This window comes from Cibotium barometz, chromosome 6 (assembly GCF_041138505.1).
Source record: "Cibotium barometz isolate CiBa-2024 chromosome 6, ASM4113850v1, whole genome shotgun sequence".
Lineage (NCBI taxonomy): Eukaryota > Viridiplantae > Streptophyta > Polypodiopsida > Cyatheales > Cibotiaceae > Cibotium > Cibotium barometz.
Window position 1 is genome coordinate 27,891,389 of NC_141051.1, and position 19,344 is coordinate 27,910,732.

The window sequence follows — 19,344 nt, forward strand, 5'->3', positions numbered from 1 at the left end:
AATGCTATTATCAGGGTAGCCGCCAAGCCGCCGTATCACCACGCCATTATTCCATTGTGGGTGCCGCAATCTTCTTGGACAAGCTTCCACCTTATTACCATTGAGAAACCATCAAAATATGCACAAAATTGAAAATGAAAGATATCAATTTTTCATGTCACAGTACCGTGCGCATGATTATGGTGATTATTCTTAATCCTATATTAATGTGAAGATTAAACTAATCTAAGATACACACTAGTTCAACATTTAGCACGTGATGTCTATAAAAAACAAGAAAAAGAAAGAAGCTAATCAAATCAAACTTATCTGACAAAGGAGGAGTCCTCAGAAGGAGAAGATTTCAAAGACTTGATGTACAACACAGAGAGACCATGAGAAGGCAAAACACAAAAGTATTAGACTGGAAGACAATAAGCTAACAGATATGACCCTCAAAAGTGAGGAGTCCCCAATATGGTGAAAGTATCAACCAAGCTAGATGAAGAGCGTGACAGAATCTTAAAGAATTATTGGAGGCATTATACAAGGATGTATTTGCATGGAGCTATGAGGATATGGAAGGTTCATAGATCCTACTTTTTACCAGCATCAAATTAATTTGAAGGAATACGCAATTCGAATCTAGCAATAGATGTCTAGAATGAATTTGAGCTATGCAAAGCAAGTAAAAGAGGAGATAGCTAAGCTATGATTTGTAGAATTCATCTATCTGATTAAGAAAGCCAACTGGAAGAATAGAAAGCTCAAGGTATGTGGGGACTATCAAAAACTAAATGCAACCACCATACTCAATCCATTTGCATTACCCTTCACAAACAACATGTTGGATGCAATTGCAAGACACAAAATGTATTTCTTTCTAGTTGAAAACAATGGATACAATCAAGAATTAGTGGCTAATTAGTTGATTAATAAAGTGATTTAGTGATGTGGGGATAGGGAAGGCTTTGATACCAAGTTGAAAATCATGGGTACCATGTGCATGATTATGGTGATTATTCTTAGTCCTACATTAATGTAAAGATTAAACTAATCTAAGATGGATGATGCCTAAGCTTAAGCATGTGATTAACTACTAAGAGCTTGCTTCATATTCCATTGCTTGAAATGGTCCCCTTTTATATGAGGAGGTACACTCTTGGACTTGTACATTAATGCGGGATAATTCTCAATTGTTCTCTCTAGCTCACATGTCACCTCAAATCTCAACAGTTACACCATGAGTTGCACCGAGAGAGTTGATTTGCCACCATGATGCATGCCTTCATCTCTTTGGTTTTCCCCCTTGGCCTGGCTCAAAACCTATTTCGATTGGTTGAACACCAAAATAATGTCGGATTTAGGATTTCTTTAGCTTGATGGAAAGCTTATGATCTCTATTTTTCGAATATGTATGCCGTTTCACTTTAGTCCGAGTGTAACCACTCTATGTTTTGACATTTTTTGAAGGATAAGTAGTTCCAAATGACGTCCAAGTTAAGCTCTCTTTTGATCAATAGGAAGCTAATAGGATATGCTTTTGAACCATATAATCATTCCCCAAAAATAACATGATGTTCATTACTGGGTCCACTTCTAAGTTATAGTGAACTTTGTTAAAATGACTTCCAAAATGAACCCCAAACTGAGTGTGCTATGGCTTGTTAGAAAGCTCTAAGATAGCTCCATTTAACTATATAAGTGCTTTTTAAAACAACCCTTAGGATTTTAGATTGAATTAGGGTTTAGTACTTTCTATAGAAATTGCTAATTTTGACCAAATTTTACAGATAAACCTACCAAAATGCAGAGATCAATAGTCCTTCTCATCCATAACCACCTTAAAGCAACAAATGAACACCAACATTGACTCCTAAGGCATCAACATGCAATCTTGTGTCATGTACCTTGCCCATAAACATAGCTTATACATGTGCCAACCATGTCTTTTTCATACATTATCATTCCTTGTCCATAATGATTGTCGAGGCAAGTATCATGTAATCAATGTCAAATGGAAAAGTTGATGCCATGCGTCTCTTTCAATGCCTCCTTGGCAGAGTATTTAATCCTCTCCCTTACCACTTTACCATGGTACTCATGGCAAGGAGGATTCATGAAAACTCTTTGACTTGGCACCTCTTGTCCACTTGCCAAGCCTACCCTTGTAACATACTAGATTTTAATGACAAACAAAATATGTAATACAAGGGTGTAGAGATGTGATTCTCTTATAAAATAGAGTGCGCGAACTCATTCCAAAACTTTTATCAATCCCAGGTGAATACGAAGTAGACAATCTAGCATTAGATAATCCATATCGGTTCGTAGACGATCCAACATAGACGATATGATTCAGCTCTTCGATTTGTAGATGATCCGATTCGCCTCTTCAATCATAGAGACAATCTGATTCAACCCTTTGATCGTGCAAACGATCCAATATCTATTATTGACGATTCAATTCAACTCTTTGACCATAGACGATCCAACTTGATGATCCAATCCAACTCTTTGATCGTAAACAGCTTGGCATTTTGACTCTTCGATCGCACAGAGACGATCTAGCAATTTGGCACTCCAATGATTCGATGATTCGATTCGGGATCTCAGATTGACAGTAATCTCAGGTCACAGATGATCCATCATTTGAACAAGTTGACTATCCAGTGTTTTGATGATTCCAGTATTCTACTATTCTGTTTGGGTTCTAAAGTCACAGACAAAGACATCGACTTACAAATAACAGGAAAGAGAGATTCTTTTTTAAACAATAGTAAAGTTTTAGCATGAGTTCATGCACTCCATTGTAAGAGAACCACATCTCTACTCCCTTGTATTACATTTTTTTTGTCATCCGAATCTAGTATGTTGCAAGAGTAGGCTTGGCAAGCAGAGAAGAGGTGCTAATTCAAAGAGTTTTCGTGAATCTTCCTTGCCTTGAGTGCCATGGTAAAGTGGTAAGGAAGAGGATTAGGTACCTTGGCAAGGAGGCATTGAAAGAGACACACAACATCAACATTTTCACTTGAAGTCATTGGTTACATGATACTTGCCCTTACCAATCATGGACAAGAAATGATGACACATGACCTTGACATGTCCACTTGAAGTCATTGGTTACATGATACTTGCCTTACATTGCAATTGTCAATTGCAATGTAAAAGACATGGCTGGCTCACGTATGAGCTATGTTTGTGGTCAAGGTACATGACAAGAGATTGCATGTATGATGCCTTGGAAGCCGATGTTGGTGTTCATTTGTTACCAAAGGACACTTGAGGTGGTTATGGATGAGGACTGCTGATCTATGCGTTGTGTTGGTGGGTTTATATGCAAAATTTGGTCAAATTTGGCAATTTTGGTAGAAAGTACTAAACTCTAATTTAGTCAAAAACCCTAAGGGCTATTGTAAAGCATTTATATAGTTCAATAGAGATATGCCAGGGATTTCTAAAAAGCCATAGCACAGTCAATTTTGAGTTCATTTTGGGGGTCATTTCATCAAATTTTATCGAAACTTGGAAGTGGAACTATGAGCTTCCTATTGAGCTAAAGAGCACTTCATTTGGATGGTCACAATAACCACTAGTTGACTTTCTAAAGAAGTCAAAACAGAGAATGGTTACCCTTGGATTAAAGTGAAATGTCATACAAATTGGGAAAATAGAGATCATAAGCTTTTCATCAAGGTAAAGAAATCCTAAATTTGATATTATTTTAGTGCTTAGCCAATCGAAAAAGTTTTTAAGCCATGCCAAGGGGAAGACCAAAGAGGTTTTTGGAAGTGTTACAAGATGCCAATGTGGAGCTTGTCAATATGGATGCAATTGACAAAAAAATGTTGCTCAAGTGCATTTGGGTGACAACAGTCACAATACTATGGAACAAGTGCATGAACAAAATGTCTTCCCTTAGAAATGAGCTTAAGGGTGAAGGCATGCATCATGGTGACAAATCATCTCTTGGTACAAATAATGGTGTAAATCCAATGCATGGTATATTGAAAAATAGTGCAACAAGCAAGGGGAGAGCATGCACATTAAAAAGTGAAGAAGAAAGACTAAGGGTCCTAGATCACAGGTTAATTTGTATGGTCACTTGTAAAAGGTAAAGTCAATGGTGAAAAAGGTAGCACATGGAAAGCACAAGGTGGTACATGGAGCGTTATCATTTATTGACACATGGACTGCATAAGGGTGCATGTATCTTGTGGACAAGGGCTCCGTGAGAGGCTATAAAATGATGTACTCCTGACACTCATTTTGAGTTAGATTTAGCAATGAGATGATTATTCTATCTTTGTGAGATCATTAATCTTGCGTAGAATTATTTTATTCAAGTTCTAATTATTCTTACTCTCAATCATGTTATGCATTGCTTGCTATAAGCTGCCTTGGGCATCTTACATCTGAACATGGTATCAAAGCCTCCTAGTGCTGGCCATAGCAAGTGTTTTTTAAGAAGATTACATTATAGATTAGGAGTTATGTTCAAGAGGGAGTATGGCTCCCGAGATTAATGTGTGATTGGGTAGACTGCCTTGGTCCAAAATGGATGTAGCCTTTGTAAATTGTGCTAATATAAGCAGGGAAAGTCTTCACCGTGAGTCACAAAATAGAAGAAGAAGAAGAAGAAGAAGATGTAACTTTTGATGAAACACAGCGAAATGAGCATGCACAGAATGAGCATGTTTATGTAAAGGCAAAGAAAGATCTCTCTGGAAAATCTTGGAACATAGCCACCACTAAGGCATTCACAAACAAGACAACTAACCTGAAAACCTTTGAGTCTGAAGTGAAGAACAAGCCAATAAACCCAGCAATTGAAAGCTGCTAAAGGTAGCAAAGAGTATGAGTAGCATGTATTCTTCACCCCTCTGATCTCTATAAAAAGTGTTGTAATCAACCTCTGGGACCATATGATGCACTCAAGCTGAAAGCTATAGCCAAAATAGCTATTTCAATGTTAAAGTAGTGCATTATATTTAGCACATAAAGGAAAATAGGAAGAGTAAAAACAAACCACATCCAACCACCTGAGAATAGTCAAAGTAGTACCCACGGCGGGGGTGTAGCCAATCACACCTTACCACCTTAAGTAGCTATGTTGGCACTAAGGGGGGGTGATGAAATTTTATAACATCATCCAACCACCTTGCGATAGCTTAAGAATATGGCACCAATGGGGGGTGTTGAGAAATGTGGTGCCATAGCTCTGTCGTAGTGCAACAAGTGTAGAGAAAGGGGAAGATCATGCACATTAAAAAGTGAAGAAGAAGGGTCCTAGATCAAAGGTTGATTTGTATGGTCACTTGTAAAAGGTGACATCAATGGTGAAAAAGGTAGCACATGGAAAGTACAAGGTGGCACATAGAATGTGAGCATTTATTGACACATGGATAGCATAAGGGTGTATGTATCTTGTGGACAAGGGCTCCATGAGAGGCTATAAAATGATGTATTCCTGACACTAATTTTGAGTTAGATTTAGCAATGAGATGATTATTGTATATTTTTTAGCTCGTTATAATCTTGCCTAGAATTATATTATTCAAGTTCTAATTATTATAACTCTCAATCATGTTATGCATTGCTTGCTATAAGCCGCTCTAGGCACCTTAAATTTGAACATGGTACACAAGGAGTGGGTTCTTCTTGTTGAAATTAGAGCAATGTGATGAGCTATGGTGGATCAAATACTAGAATCAACATCATTAACAAAGTGATTAGTAAATAATTAAGACGTAATTAGTGAGTAATTAATGAGTAATTAAGATGTACTTAGTGAGTAATTAGTGAAGTAATTAGCAAATAGCTTAATGTAGGCATGGATAATCAAAAATCAGCAAATTCTCATTAGGCTAATGCCTCAATTTATAGAGTTTACATCCAAGCATCAAATCCCACTGATTTCTCCTTGATTCACTCCACCTCTCCCAGAATATCTCCACCTCTTTTGCTTGATTCTCTCCACCTCTTCACTTTTCCCAGAATATCTCCACACTTCCTAAATCTTCTCATGCTACCCTTTATTCTCTCCCAGTAGATTCTTCTCACCTTTTCACAGGTTCTTTCACATTTACACATCCTCTTTTACAGCCTCTAACCAAGGGCTTGTTCCCGCACACACCCTATTCACTTGTATATTTCAACACCTCCCCTCAAGTGAATACTCCTAGAACACCTAGACCCTATACCAAGTTTCCCTCCTTACTTGATAGTCCGCGACTAGTGTCTAGCACACCTCCCCTCAAGTTATCTTAGCACACTTGGACCCTATACCAAGTTTCTCTCTTACTTGATAGCCTGCGACGAGTGCCTCGAGTCCCTAAACTCATAGTGCTTGACACTCTCTCTCTCTATGTGTCCAAGGCTTACTATAGTTGCCCGCGACCTTGACTAAAGTGCTCACGCATACATCTATCTACCATGTGGCCTACATCATCGGTGGCTCAAAGGTGGTTTTACTTTGTTGGGGCAGGTTACATTGGGTTGTGGGGTCTCTCTCTCTCTCTCTCAGAGATTTTCACATGGCTCCTCACTCTTTGGAGCCTCACATCTTCTCTTGTCTTCAGTCTTCTTGTCGTGGCAGCTTCTCTCCACGCGTCCATCTCTTCTTTCAGTCTTCTTGGGGGGCAGCTTCTCTTCTCGTGTCCATGTCTTTCTTCAATGCTTCCTCTAGATCTTCTTGGTGTGGATCTTCTTCTTAGAAGGAGATGTTCTTCTTCTTTCATGGCTGGGGCCATGAGCTTGTCCGTCAGGTCTTCTTGCTCCATGTGAGCAGCATGTTTAAATGTTTTGCTGACAGTTCCTTTGGGTTTTTGATGTTTATCTTGTGTCATTATGCAATGCAAACCCAAATCTATGCGGGAGGTCTTACCTCTTGCCTTATTCTGGACAAGGGCAGTGTCTGATCCCATATTTACACTGATGTAATGTGCCCAATACATAATGCGTATAGCATCCATTCTTATGCACATTCCAAATGCAACTCTGGCTATGAATAATCTTGAATTTGAGTGAGATTTATAGGCATTAACCAAGGGTTAAATGCAAAATGATGATTATCACAAATTTATCTCAGTATATTTTTACCAGAAATTACATTAAATCAAGGGTAACCAATTTGTACGGGATGGTTGGAGTATCAAACCAACTCCGAATTGAAATTTGAAGTTATAGGGATCTGTATCACATACCTAATGGTTAATTTGAACCCTCAATTGCACCAAAATACAGTGATTAGCACTGATTAATCACTAATTAGTAAATTAATCCACTGTTTTGTGTGTAAAAAATAGAGTATGCGAGGAGTCCAGATCTGGTGCCTTAGATTTCAAATGAGCTCAAATGCTTTCAAATCCATCAATAGCAATGAGTCTAGTAGAGGATTAAGCCAAGAAACACAAGATTTGACCAAATATTGAAAGCTTAATCTATGTTTTACCAAAGTCACTTGCAGATTTGCTGAAGAGCTTGGATCTCACTGTAGACTTGATGAAAATGAATTCTGTCTTCACCATCTTGTAGAGCATGCTTGAAAACCCCCTGGGCTAAGAGGAATTAGAGCAATTCGATTGGATGAGGACAAGATCTGCAATTTCATCAGAAAAACCTGCGCTGACTAAAATCGTGATTTCTCCTTTATTCGTCAGCGGTTTGCGCTTCTTTCTTGACTGGCTGAAGCACAAGGCTTATGGCTAGCTATGGTTAAAGGGGTTTGGCCTAATTTGAAGTGTGCAAGGAGCTATAGCTCCTCCACCAGGGGGTGCAGAGGTGAGTTGAAAAAAGAGGAAAAATTATAATTTTTTACTAATCCTAATTAGCAAAATAATTAGCAAGATAATGGGCTCACAAAATGATGGATTCTAGGCATGGCTCTGATACCATGTTAAAATTAGAGCAATGTGATGAGCTATGGTGGATCAAATACTAGAATCAACATCATTAACAAAGTGATTAGCAAATAATTAAGACGTAATTAGTGAGTGATTAGCAAATAATTAAGATATAATTAGTGAGTAATTAGCAAATAATAAATAATTAAGACGTAATTAGTGAGTAATTAGCAAATAGCTTAATGTAAGCATGGATAATCAAAAACCAACAAATTCTCATTAGGCTAATGCCTCAATTTATAGAGTTTACATCCAAGCATCAAATCCCACTGATTTCTCCTTGATTCACTCCACCTCTCCCAGAATATCTCCACCTCTTTTGCTTGATTCTCTCCACCTCTTCACTTTTCCCAGAATATCTCCACACTTCCTAAATCTTCTCATGCTACCCTTTATTCTCTCCCAGTAGATTCTTCTCACCTTTTCACAGGTTCTTTCACATTTACACATCCTCTTTTATAGCCTCTAACCAAGGGCTTGTTCTCGCACACACCCTATTCACTTGTATATTTCAACACTTCTTCTAGTGCGAATGAAGAAATGGCATCACTATCAAGGCAACCCATGGGCATTTTGGTTGGTAATGCAAATGACATTGGTTGTGCTAAAAGGAGAATCATACACCCGCCATCGTGAACCATGGGAGAGAATTATTACCAATTGCCTTCTTCATTACAAAATCAAGAAAAAGGGAAGCATACGACTTATGATTTCTCATGCATGGATGGCACCAAAATGATAGAAGACCTTCAAAAAGGATGCATTTGGATAACACTAATGAAGAGAGGGATGAATTCAAAAGGGTCAAAGATAAAGTAGTCCTTACCAAGTTCAAAGGTGAGAGCTATTCCAATGACGAGTTTGAAGAACAGGTCAACAAAATGGACATGTATTTTCAGCTCAATCCAAGGAGTGAAAGGGCCAAAGTCTATTTTTCCACTCTTCACCTTGAAGGATATGCTCATACTTGGTGGAGACATATTTCTTCTCATGATTATGAAGTTACTACTTGGATAACTTTTAAAGAAGATATAAGGGAGACTTTTACATTGGAATTGCACAAACAATAAAGTCATTGGTGCTTGGGATGGCTAGGAACACACTAGTTTTAAGGAGTACTCACATTGTTTTCTCAAGCTTGCTTTGCATGTAGAAGGGGTGAATGAAAAGTACCAAATGATCACGTACATTGGGCTTTAAGCATATCATTAGTGCCGATGTAAATGTGCAAAGACCAAATGATCAAGTACATTGGGTTTGAAGCCTCACATTGGTGTTGATGTGAATGTGCAAAGCCTTATTTCTCTTAAGGAATCTATAATGTTAGTCAAAATTTATGAGGAGAAATATGCTGATGTGAATGTGTAAAGCCTAACATTTGTGTTGATGTGAATGTGCAAAGACTTCTTTCTCTTAAGGAAGCTATGATGTTGGCCAAAATTTATGAGGAGAAATATGCTCAGAATTGGCAACACAAAGGTACTTAAAAGAGTGATTATACTCCTACTTCACATGTGAAGGTTTCATATGGTTCAACAATGGGATCTACAATTCCAAGATACCCTACGGTATATGAAAGAGATGCAAAACCAAATTTTAAATTTGGAAATACTTCTTCTAAGGGTCCAAATGCTGATGGGAAGCCTTCAAGTGGTTTGACCGAGAGAAATATGATTAAGGAGGATCACATTAATAAGCTCAAGAGAAAAGGCTTATGTTTCAAATGTGGGGAGAAAAAGAGCAAGCATCACTATATAGCATGCAAGGCAAAAAAGTTATGTTTCTCAGAACAAGAAGATGAAGGAGGATGATGCTAAAAATTTTGTGGATTGCAATGAGCATGAGGATGATGATCATGACCATGAGCTTAGTGGGGAGTTTATTTTTGATCCTAGTGGTATTCATGATGGGTATTATAATAATGGATTACTGGACTATGGTGTTTGTTACGGATTCATCAAGGCATAATGCTGCCTTATGTTCACTCTCTTATGATGTTGCAAAGGGACAAATACCTTGAGACTTAAAGCTTCGGTAAATGAAAGGGTGGCACATATATTGGTGGATAGTGGTAGCATGCATAGCTTTGTGAACCAAAAGTCATTGTAAAATCTCAAGTTGCATCCTATGGGCTTTGTCTTCTTTGTATATGGCTTAAGTGGCAAATGGAGCAAAGGAGGAATGTACAATGGTTTGCAATGATATGGATGGCATGCCCTCTCATGAATACACTTGAAAATTTGATTTATTAGTATTGGCCACAAGACATTGTGTTGGGTTGCAATTGGTTGTCCACACTTGGGACTTTCAACATGAATTTACAGCAAGGTTTCATGAGCTTTATGCATGGAGAAGGGTGTTCCATTGAAGGGATCTTATTCGTCTAAGTAACCTAAGGCTTAAAGCTTAAGGATATTTTAGGGCCAACACATGGATATGGTTGCCTAAATCTCAAAGAGCTAATTCATTAAGAAATGATGTAAGAAGCAATATCAAATCATCAACCACATGCATTGAATGATCCAAGCTCTGGGTACCCAAGAATCCACTCCATACTCAAGGTTTTTACCAAGGAAACACTTACATTTGGATTCCCAAGGATAATGTTGTCCACACACAAGTAGCTTATGTGGAAAGAGAACATGGTACTCCCAACCAAGGTGAGTTACTCCAAAGAGTCCATAATCCTTGGGGTAAAGCAAAAAAGTGTTTGCCCAAGAAAAGTAAGGAGCCGTTGATGGTGAGTGGTTGACAAGGATAGACCTTCATCATCAAGGAGAGGCCTTCATTATCAAGCAAGAAGAAAAAGAAAAGGCAACTTAAGCCTATACCGCGATGGCGGTTGACAAGGATAGACCTTCATCACCATCAAAAGGTTTCTTATCGCTAATTCAAGTTTTTACTTAAGATCTACTCTTGGAAAGAAAAAAGAGGAAGAGGAAGAAAAAGAATAAATCCACTGGGACTAACACACTTCTGGTGCTGTCAAAATCCCAAATGAAAAGCCCTATTTTTTTAAGTCTACAATCAAACATGTACAAAATCATAAAACACATCATTGCATGTGTTTGCATATAACTTCTTTATGTACATCATATGTTTCATCAAAGGCCAAAGCGACACCGCCAACAAAGGCAATTCTTGGAGGTAAAGAGCTCAAGGCGAGATTACCAAGACTTGCTATCATCACAAGCAACTAAGATTAATGAATTTTCCTACTATCCAAGGTTGCCCTCCTGGTGTTACCATCTTTCTATTTCTAAACTAACCCTCTCTTTCTTTCAACATCACACTAATTGTACAAAACCACACAATCCTCACAACCTTTGTAAGGCTAATGCTATAAAGCCACAGTCTTTGTGAGTCTTTTTAATGGATGTCGTCTAGCCTAACGTGAACATATGATGGCCATAGTATATAAGTTATTTTAAGACACTTATTATAGACACTCTTACACGTAATTGAGATAGCTCTTGTTGGCAACCTAGTGTGCAAAGAGAGAGAGAGAGAGAGAGAGAGAGAGAGAGAGAGAGAGAGAGAGAGAGATTGTGCCTTTCATTCTTTGCATTTGTGTGTCAGAGTGAGCCATCTCATGTGATGGGACAACCGCAGTGAGTGACACACTATTGGAGTGGATGAGGAGAGTGAGCGACCAAACAAAAGTAGCATCCTGGAGCAGGGTTCAACGTAGGTAATTGGTAAGTTCTCCACTGAGGACATTCTACCCTAGGCCGGGGTGGGAAGTAAGCAGTTCACTACTTGTGTCGGGGATACAATAATAATATAACTATATTGAGACATTTAGCAAACCCACTTGCATTTTTTTAACTTCTATATCTATGTTTAGATTGTTCAAATAGTGTGTGATGTGAAGAGGTTTAAGAATGTGGACCATATTTATGCCAAAGTTTGAAAATGAGTGGTTACCTCATGCTTACGATGGTGGGTGCTTATAATGCTTATTGTAGCAAATAATTGCTTGAGTAAAATATAGAAGTCCTTGAACATTCAATTGTAAATCTAGCCACAAATAGGGAAGATCTACTATATTGGGATGACATTGCCAATATACACACATTTGTCTTGGTACTCAATAGCCACAACAAAGCAGGGAAGGTAGACTATATTGGGATGACATTGCCAATATACACACACACATTTGTCTTGGTACTCAATAGCCACAACAAGCAGGGAAGGTAGACTATATTGGGATGACACAAGTAGGGAAGGCCTACTATATTGGGATGACATTGCCAATATAATTGAGTTACACGCATTTGTCTTGGTACTCAAAGGAAGAGCATTGATGTCCAATTAAACGGGTAATCAAAAGAAGCAAGTGATTCAATATTACATATGTCCTTACATAAACTTGAATGATGTGTTCCTAGTAGCATTTGCAATAGTCCAAGTAGCAAAAGCCTAGAATCCACACATGTGGAGTTATCCAACAGCATCTCTCATACCCTGAAAACTATTTATATGTTATGGAGCATGCAACTTGCAACTATCATACCTCTAAACCTTGTGGGGTTTGATGAAGCCCCATAAGTTTTTGAGCTTCCCAAATGTGTCGTACAATGTAGAAAAGAATATATTGTGATTTTAGAGATGGAATTTTTTTAAAAAATTGTTCAAGGATTTTTAAAGCCCTTTTTAAGAAATAAACTTTCTTACATTTTAGTTATAAAACTATCATGTAGTATATAAGTTTGTCATGAAAATCAGTTCATTTAATGAGTTGTTTTATTTTGATTTGTTAGAAAAGAGTCTTTTTTAAGGAGTATTTTTCTTACATTTTAGTTATGAAACTAGCATTTAGTATCCAATTTGGTAATGAAAGTGAGTGTCTTCATTTTGTTCATTAGAAAATGGGTTTTTATTGAGCATTGGTACCCTCCTTAACTTTTGAATTGAATACTGGACCTGGAAATTTCTGAGTTTTACTTCTTATATTCTTATTTTTAAAAAGTGTAAAATTTAATGCATTCTAGTTATCATATGTTTGGTTCGATTATTTAGCTCAAAACTTTGTAATTTAAAAAAAGTAATATTCTAAAGCTTTTATGATTTGTTGAGAAAAACATTTTCTATAAACACAATATTTCACCATTATAAGCAAGATATGATGATGAATTATGATACATGTAGTAGTGGGTTGTTCTAGTGCTCGAAAAACCCAGTTTCTAGTGTAATTTTTTCGGTTGAAATTAATAATTCTCAATTACAACAATGCAATAGAAAAAAAAATATATATTGTAGTTATAATCCTAGCATTTATCTATTTTTTAGCAATAAATACCAGTCACTTTGAGAATTGTGTTTATTTTGATTGGTTGGGACAAACGTTTTTTTCCCAGCACTAGCAGCACTAAATTGTTCATAGAAGATCTCCAAAACAAGGTTGAAATTTGACGGCCTACTCGAACCCTCAATTTTGAAGGCCATAAACTAGGTGACCTTAAGAATATATATATGTTTAGACATATACGTTTGTCTAAAATTTAGAGAAATTTTCAAAAATAGTGGCCTTTGGCCTTCTTTTAAAAACCATGTATGTTTATGTTGAGAAATTGTCAAAATAGTGGCCTTTGGACTTCTTTTTTGCATTTCTAAGAGGCATTCTCTTTTTTTTGAGCAATAATATATCTTAATATCTACAACTTCATCAAAGACTTTTGGTTAGTGGGAAGGTGGATTACTCCATTGGCTCACAACCAACCCGCGTCGCGTAACTCAAACCCAGGCCCCCATAATGGGACCCAACCGTTCTACCACTAGATTACGTGCCCGTGGGCACCATCGGCTCACAACCAACCCCCGTCACGTAGCTCACTAGCATCGAACCCGGACCCCGAACCCGGACCCAACCGTTCTACCACTAGACTAACTGCAAGTGGGCACATCATCAAAGACTTTTACAACAAGAAGGCTTTCTGCCACTTGCATATTTCCTCTAAGAGGGCATTCTCTAGAAGGTTTGAAGGCTTCAATGAAGATTCTTAATGAAAATCACTTTCTCAAATTCAAAAAGTCTGAAAATTTCAATGCATCTTTAAAAAAACTGCAAAATTTTCAAGATTAAAAAATCTGTAAGCTTTTGAGTCTGGTTCACGAGTCACATATGGGGGAGTTGGTTTGTTGCAGCACCGTGTACGCAATGTTTTTATGTCCTGCAGGCTCCGACCGACACACGGTCTGTCCACGTACGAAAACAACTACGTAGCGCGGGACTGGCAGCTGGCAGTAGCCAGCCGCCAGATACGATATATTATTATTGATTATCCAACTTCCAATTTCGGCAGCGATCTCAAAAAACCGAACTTCCTTTATTATAGTGGAGCCTGGGAAATATTTTGTGCATGCAGTCTGGACCCACTGACAACTGTCCATATTTGGTAGGCGGCAGTGTGCAGCAACCCGTCCACTTACTTTTTGACACTCGTGAATCGTCACACCCCGTAAAATACTTTCACATTTTTAAAATGTCCGTCACAAATTACACTAAAATACACCAAAAAAAAACTTGCTATATTTCACTAAACCTTTTAATTTTGAAGGGCAAGGGTGCCATCAAAAAATCAACTGTCACCTACCTGTTCTTCGTTAGACCATTGCCCCCCGCATGGCACATACTACATACAAATTTACAATCCACTGAATTGGGCAGACCATTGTATGTAGTTATAAGTTATAACTCATATTCCCCTGAAAAAAAAACATCTACATTTGATTCCTCTAAGGGCAAATGAATTTTCATTTGGAGTGTCACCCCTATTCCCCTTATCGGATAAAATGCCTCAAGAAGTGGCTCAGCTACGGGCTCCTAAGAGTGGGGGGGCAATAGATGGCCAAGGTTTTTAACATGGCATTGCTAATGAGGGCACATTTGTTGAGAACAGCAAGTGCATGTCAAGTGAATGTTGAGAGCAGCCGGCGAATGTTGTGTGACCCTCAAATGAAGCAACAAATGTATTGGTCATATGGCTAAGGTTCAAAGGCCCAAAAGAAGTTCAAATGGGAAGGAGAATGTGGAATGTCTAGTGGAAAGGGTGCCCAAAAGAAGTTCAAATGGGAAGGAGAATGTGGAATGTCTAGTGGAAAGGGTGCATCTAGAATTAGCTTCAAGGGGAGTGCTTAGGCAGGATTAGGGATGGCTTAATTAGATTTATTAAATCATAATTAGTGGCTAATAGAGGTGTACTCAAGCCAATATAAAGGTCTCAATCTAATGGAATGATACATGAGCTTTTTACTAAATCTCTTATCTTGTCATTATGCCATAGTTTTGTCATTTTCCCTAATCACATTCTTGCATTCTTTTTTTTTTGGAGGGTGCATTTGTGTGTGCTGCCATCTGTCGTGTAGCCCCTAGGTATCGAACACGAGTCTTCATTTTGTGGAACCTGATGGTTCTACCAGTTGAGCTATTGTGTCAAAATGTTGAGGTTTAATAACAAACAATGCATGAAGACTTCACATTGCATAGTGAAGCTTTATATAGCTTTTATGAAATCCACCAGCTTCTTGTTAGATTTATTCTAATCCCTTAAAATTTCTCTACCTCTTCTAAATTAACTTCATCTATTCTATGATTTATCAATCATACCTATTCACCCGAGGGGAGGGGGGTTCACCTAAAAATATGTAAGTATATAATGTGAGTTCCAATTAAGGGGTTTTTTATTTTAAAAATCTAAGGTAAATTTACATAAATACATTTACAAAAGGGGTTTCTTTATTGTTTTTTGGGAAAAAAAACTATAAGTTTGTATATGAAAAGGGGGCCATTTTAAACATGAAAAGTTTACATATAAATACCCCTTGAACACTCATTGTATACAATTTTTCTTAATAGTGCACCCCCGAGCCTACTCGTCACATGACTCTAGTTTCACCTAATGAGGTAAGCATTCTAATGTCACAAAAGAACATTGACTCTAAGGTTATTCAATCATTACAACTTGGCATTGCCAAACACACTAGATTTTAACACACCGATTACATGAACTGATGGTTATTGATAAAGATGGTGTGCCTTGAATTACACCTAGTTGCTCTGCTTGGACCATCCTTTGTAGGTTTTGTGCTCAACATCACCACTGATCCAATCGTTGGGTTTGGAATTACTACTAGCCTTGGGGCTAGTTCATGAGCAGCCCATCTCCTCCCTTTGTTTGATTTTTTCTCGCCTTAGGGCTAGTTTAAAATGCAAACACTTCTTGCTCAACCTCTTGTTTTGAACAAGATTGATTTCTTCACTTGAGGCTTACTGATCCATAAGCCCTCTTCCAACACATTCATGCATGGAATGGCCTTTCCTTTTACAATTTCTTGAAGGGTTAATTTTGAGCTACTTTTGTTGATTTTTAATATGAAATGAACCTTTCTAAACCCTAAGTGCTACCCTAAGCTTTGATACCATGATAAAATTTATGGATAGAGTGATAACAAAAGATAAAGACATAAAATCATAACAATAAAAAAAATGCACAAAAGATTGATTGCATATTTCATTATGTAGTGAAGCTTTGTATAGCTTTTTTCAAAATCCATCAGCTTCTTGTTAGCCCAATAAATTTTTCTATATCCTCTTGATTGTAATATCCTAAGGTTTCTCCACCTCTTCTAAATTGATTCCATCTATTCTATGATTTCTCAATCACACCTACTCATCACATGACCTTAGTTTCACCTAATAAGGTGAATATTCGAATGTCACCTAAGAACATTGCCTCTAAGGTTATTCAACCATTACAACTTGGCATTGCCAAACACACTAGATTTTAATGTCAAGTTCGGGATGCATGAAATGATGATTCTTTGGTGAAGAAGGTGATGAAGAGGTAGATCAAGGTAGTGTATCTTAAATTACACCCAGCGATGGCCACTATGCTTGGATTATCATTTGTAATAGGTTCTGTGCATTTTTTTGGGTAGTACTTATAACCTAGGATCTATAAGAACAAGAGGGCCCATGCTATCCCACATGATGTTGAGTTATACAACATCATCACTGCTCCAACCTTTGGTTTGGCATTGCTACTAGGCTTGGGGCTAGTTCATGATGAGGAGTCCATCTCATTTTTTTAGAGTTAGGGCTAGTTTAACACTATGAAAATGGCTCAAGAATAATCTTTTATTTGGAGGAACTGTAAATTTAAATCAATGTTAAATTCCATGAATCTACTTGAGAATGCTTGGTTAGGATGCATCTATCTATGGTAAAAGTTATGGAAAAAAACCATGTATCTAATAAATTTATGAGCTTCAAAATCTCTTAAAAAAACATAAAAATGTTGTAATGGTCGTATGTTCAAGGAGACATGTATAAAAAAAGTGTATAGCCTAAATACCTATAGAGGAATTTTTGTATTGCATTTGTAGTAGTTAGATTTCTTTAAAAAGTATATAATCAAAGACAAATTAAAGCATTTATTGCATTTATAGTAGTGTGCTTAATTTTTGTATTGCATTTGTAGTATTGTGCTTAATTTTTGTATTGCATTTGTAGTATTGTGCTTAAATTTTGTATTGCATTTTGTGCTTAAATTTTTTTAAGTATATAATAAAAGTCAAATTTTAAAGTTGTAAAAACTTCCTAAATGAATTATGACAATGGAAACCTATGTTTTTTAAAAATTTTGGCACTTGATTTTTTTTTCAACTAATATGTTCAAAGTATTTTCCTAGCATAAATTTCTTAGAAATTGTATATTCTAACAGAAATGATTTTTTTAACAAAAGTATCTAAAAGTCACAAAAGTGGAATCTTCTTTGCAAGTTTAGTGTTACAATACAAACTCTTCTTGCTCAACATTATTAGTTTGAACAAGATTTTGTTCACTTGAGGCTTGTTGATCATAGGCCCTTTTCCAACATTCATACATGCAATGACCTTTCGTTTTACAATAGCCTCACCAGTTCCCTTTCTTGAAGTGTTAATCATAGGCCCTCTTCCAACATTCAATGACCATTCCTTTTCCAATAGCCACAATAGTTTCCTTTCTTGAAGTGTTGATTTTGAGCTACCTAAATATGAGATAAGCCTTTTCTAAACCCTAAGCACTAACCTAAGCTCTCTATGATAAATTTCATGGTGGGTGAATAGAGTGCTAAACAAAAAATGAAGACATAATCTTAACAAAAAAAAAGATGCACAAAAGATTGATTGTATTTTTCACTCCATAGTGAAGCTTTACTAGCTTTTACAAAATCCACCAGATTCTTGTTAGCTAGCCCAATAACTTTTTCTAGGTTCTCTTTATTCTAACCTCCTAAAGTATCTCTACCTTTTCTAAATTAACTCCATGTATTCTATGATTTATCAATCACACCTACTCGTCACTAATAAGGTAAATATTATAATTTCACCTAAGAAACATTGACTCTAATTTTATTTAGCCACCATTACAACTAGGTATTTCCAAATAGACCAAATATTAACAACCCCTACTGTAAATCAAGAACATTTGATATGAATAAAAATATACCCCTTATTTAACTTTAAGCATTCTAATTGAGCCTTTAAAAAATGCACTTAGGTGATACACATTTACTTTAGTGGTTTTTGAAATAGAGAGAGAGAGAGAGAGAGAGAATAGCCAAATAATAATAAAAGCCATACATTTATTTGACGTTAATTAATCAATCGAGTGAAGAAAATGTGTGGATTCTATCCATATCTTCGCGTTCCTCCAAAACCTCTCTTATCTAGGCATAGCGCCCAAGGGTTCATGAATACTAACACGCAGTGGAGTTGGACCACTTACAGGTTGGCGACATGAATAAAGAGAAGAACTTCATTCGCAACTTTAGAGAGAATATTCTTGGGAATTTAGGCTAAGATTTCCACTCTCATTACATATGGTGATTGACTAGAAAGTGATCAATATAGGGGCCCTAGGGGTGGATGGTCACCAAAAAATTAGCTTTTCAAAGGGAATATATATACATACTCTATTTTGAAATTAGAAAATGAGCCTTAAAGAAGAGGAGAGAGGTATGGGAAAAGGGGGCATGAAAAGGGGGGAGGGTTGCAACCTTTAGCTATAGATTCTAGAGGGGTCCTTAAAAAAATTCATTGGGGCGACGCGAGAAGCCTTGTTGCTCTTAATCCTTTTTATATTAAGAGATTCAGCGTAAAGGAACCAGTATATGGGCACCACCATGGAGAAGCCATGCATATGCCACGTTGCTCTTAATCCTTTTTATAAAGAGATCCCATGGTAAAGGGAATTACATACATACATCATGAAAATCTCCTTTTTTTGTAAAATTCAAAATCCATGTACATGGGAATCTTTTCCACTTTCATGCAAAGAATGTGATGGTTTTGATTTTTCTAAAAGAGGTCTTGAAATTTTAAAACTCCTAGTTATGGATAACGCCACCTCCAAGAAAGGCGCACTTTTTCAACCTTTGAGAAGAACTCAATTTTTTTGTGAAAATGTTAAAGCTT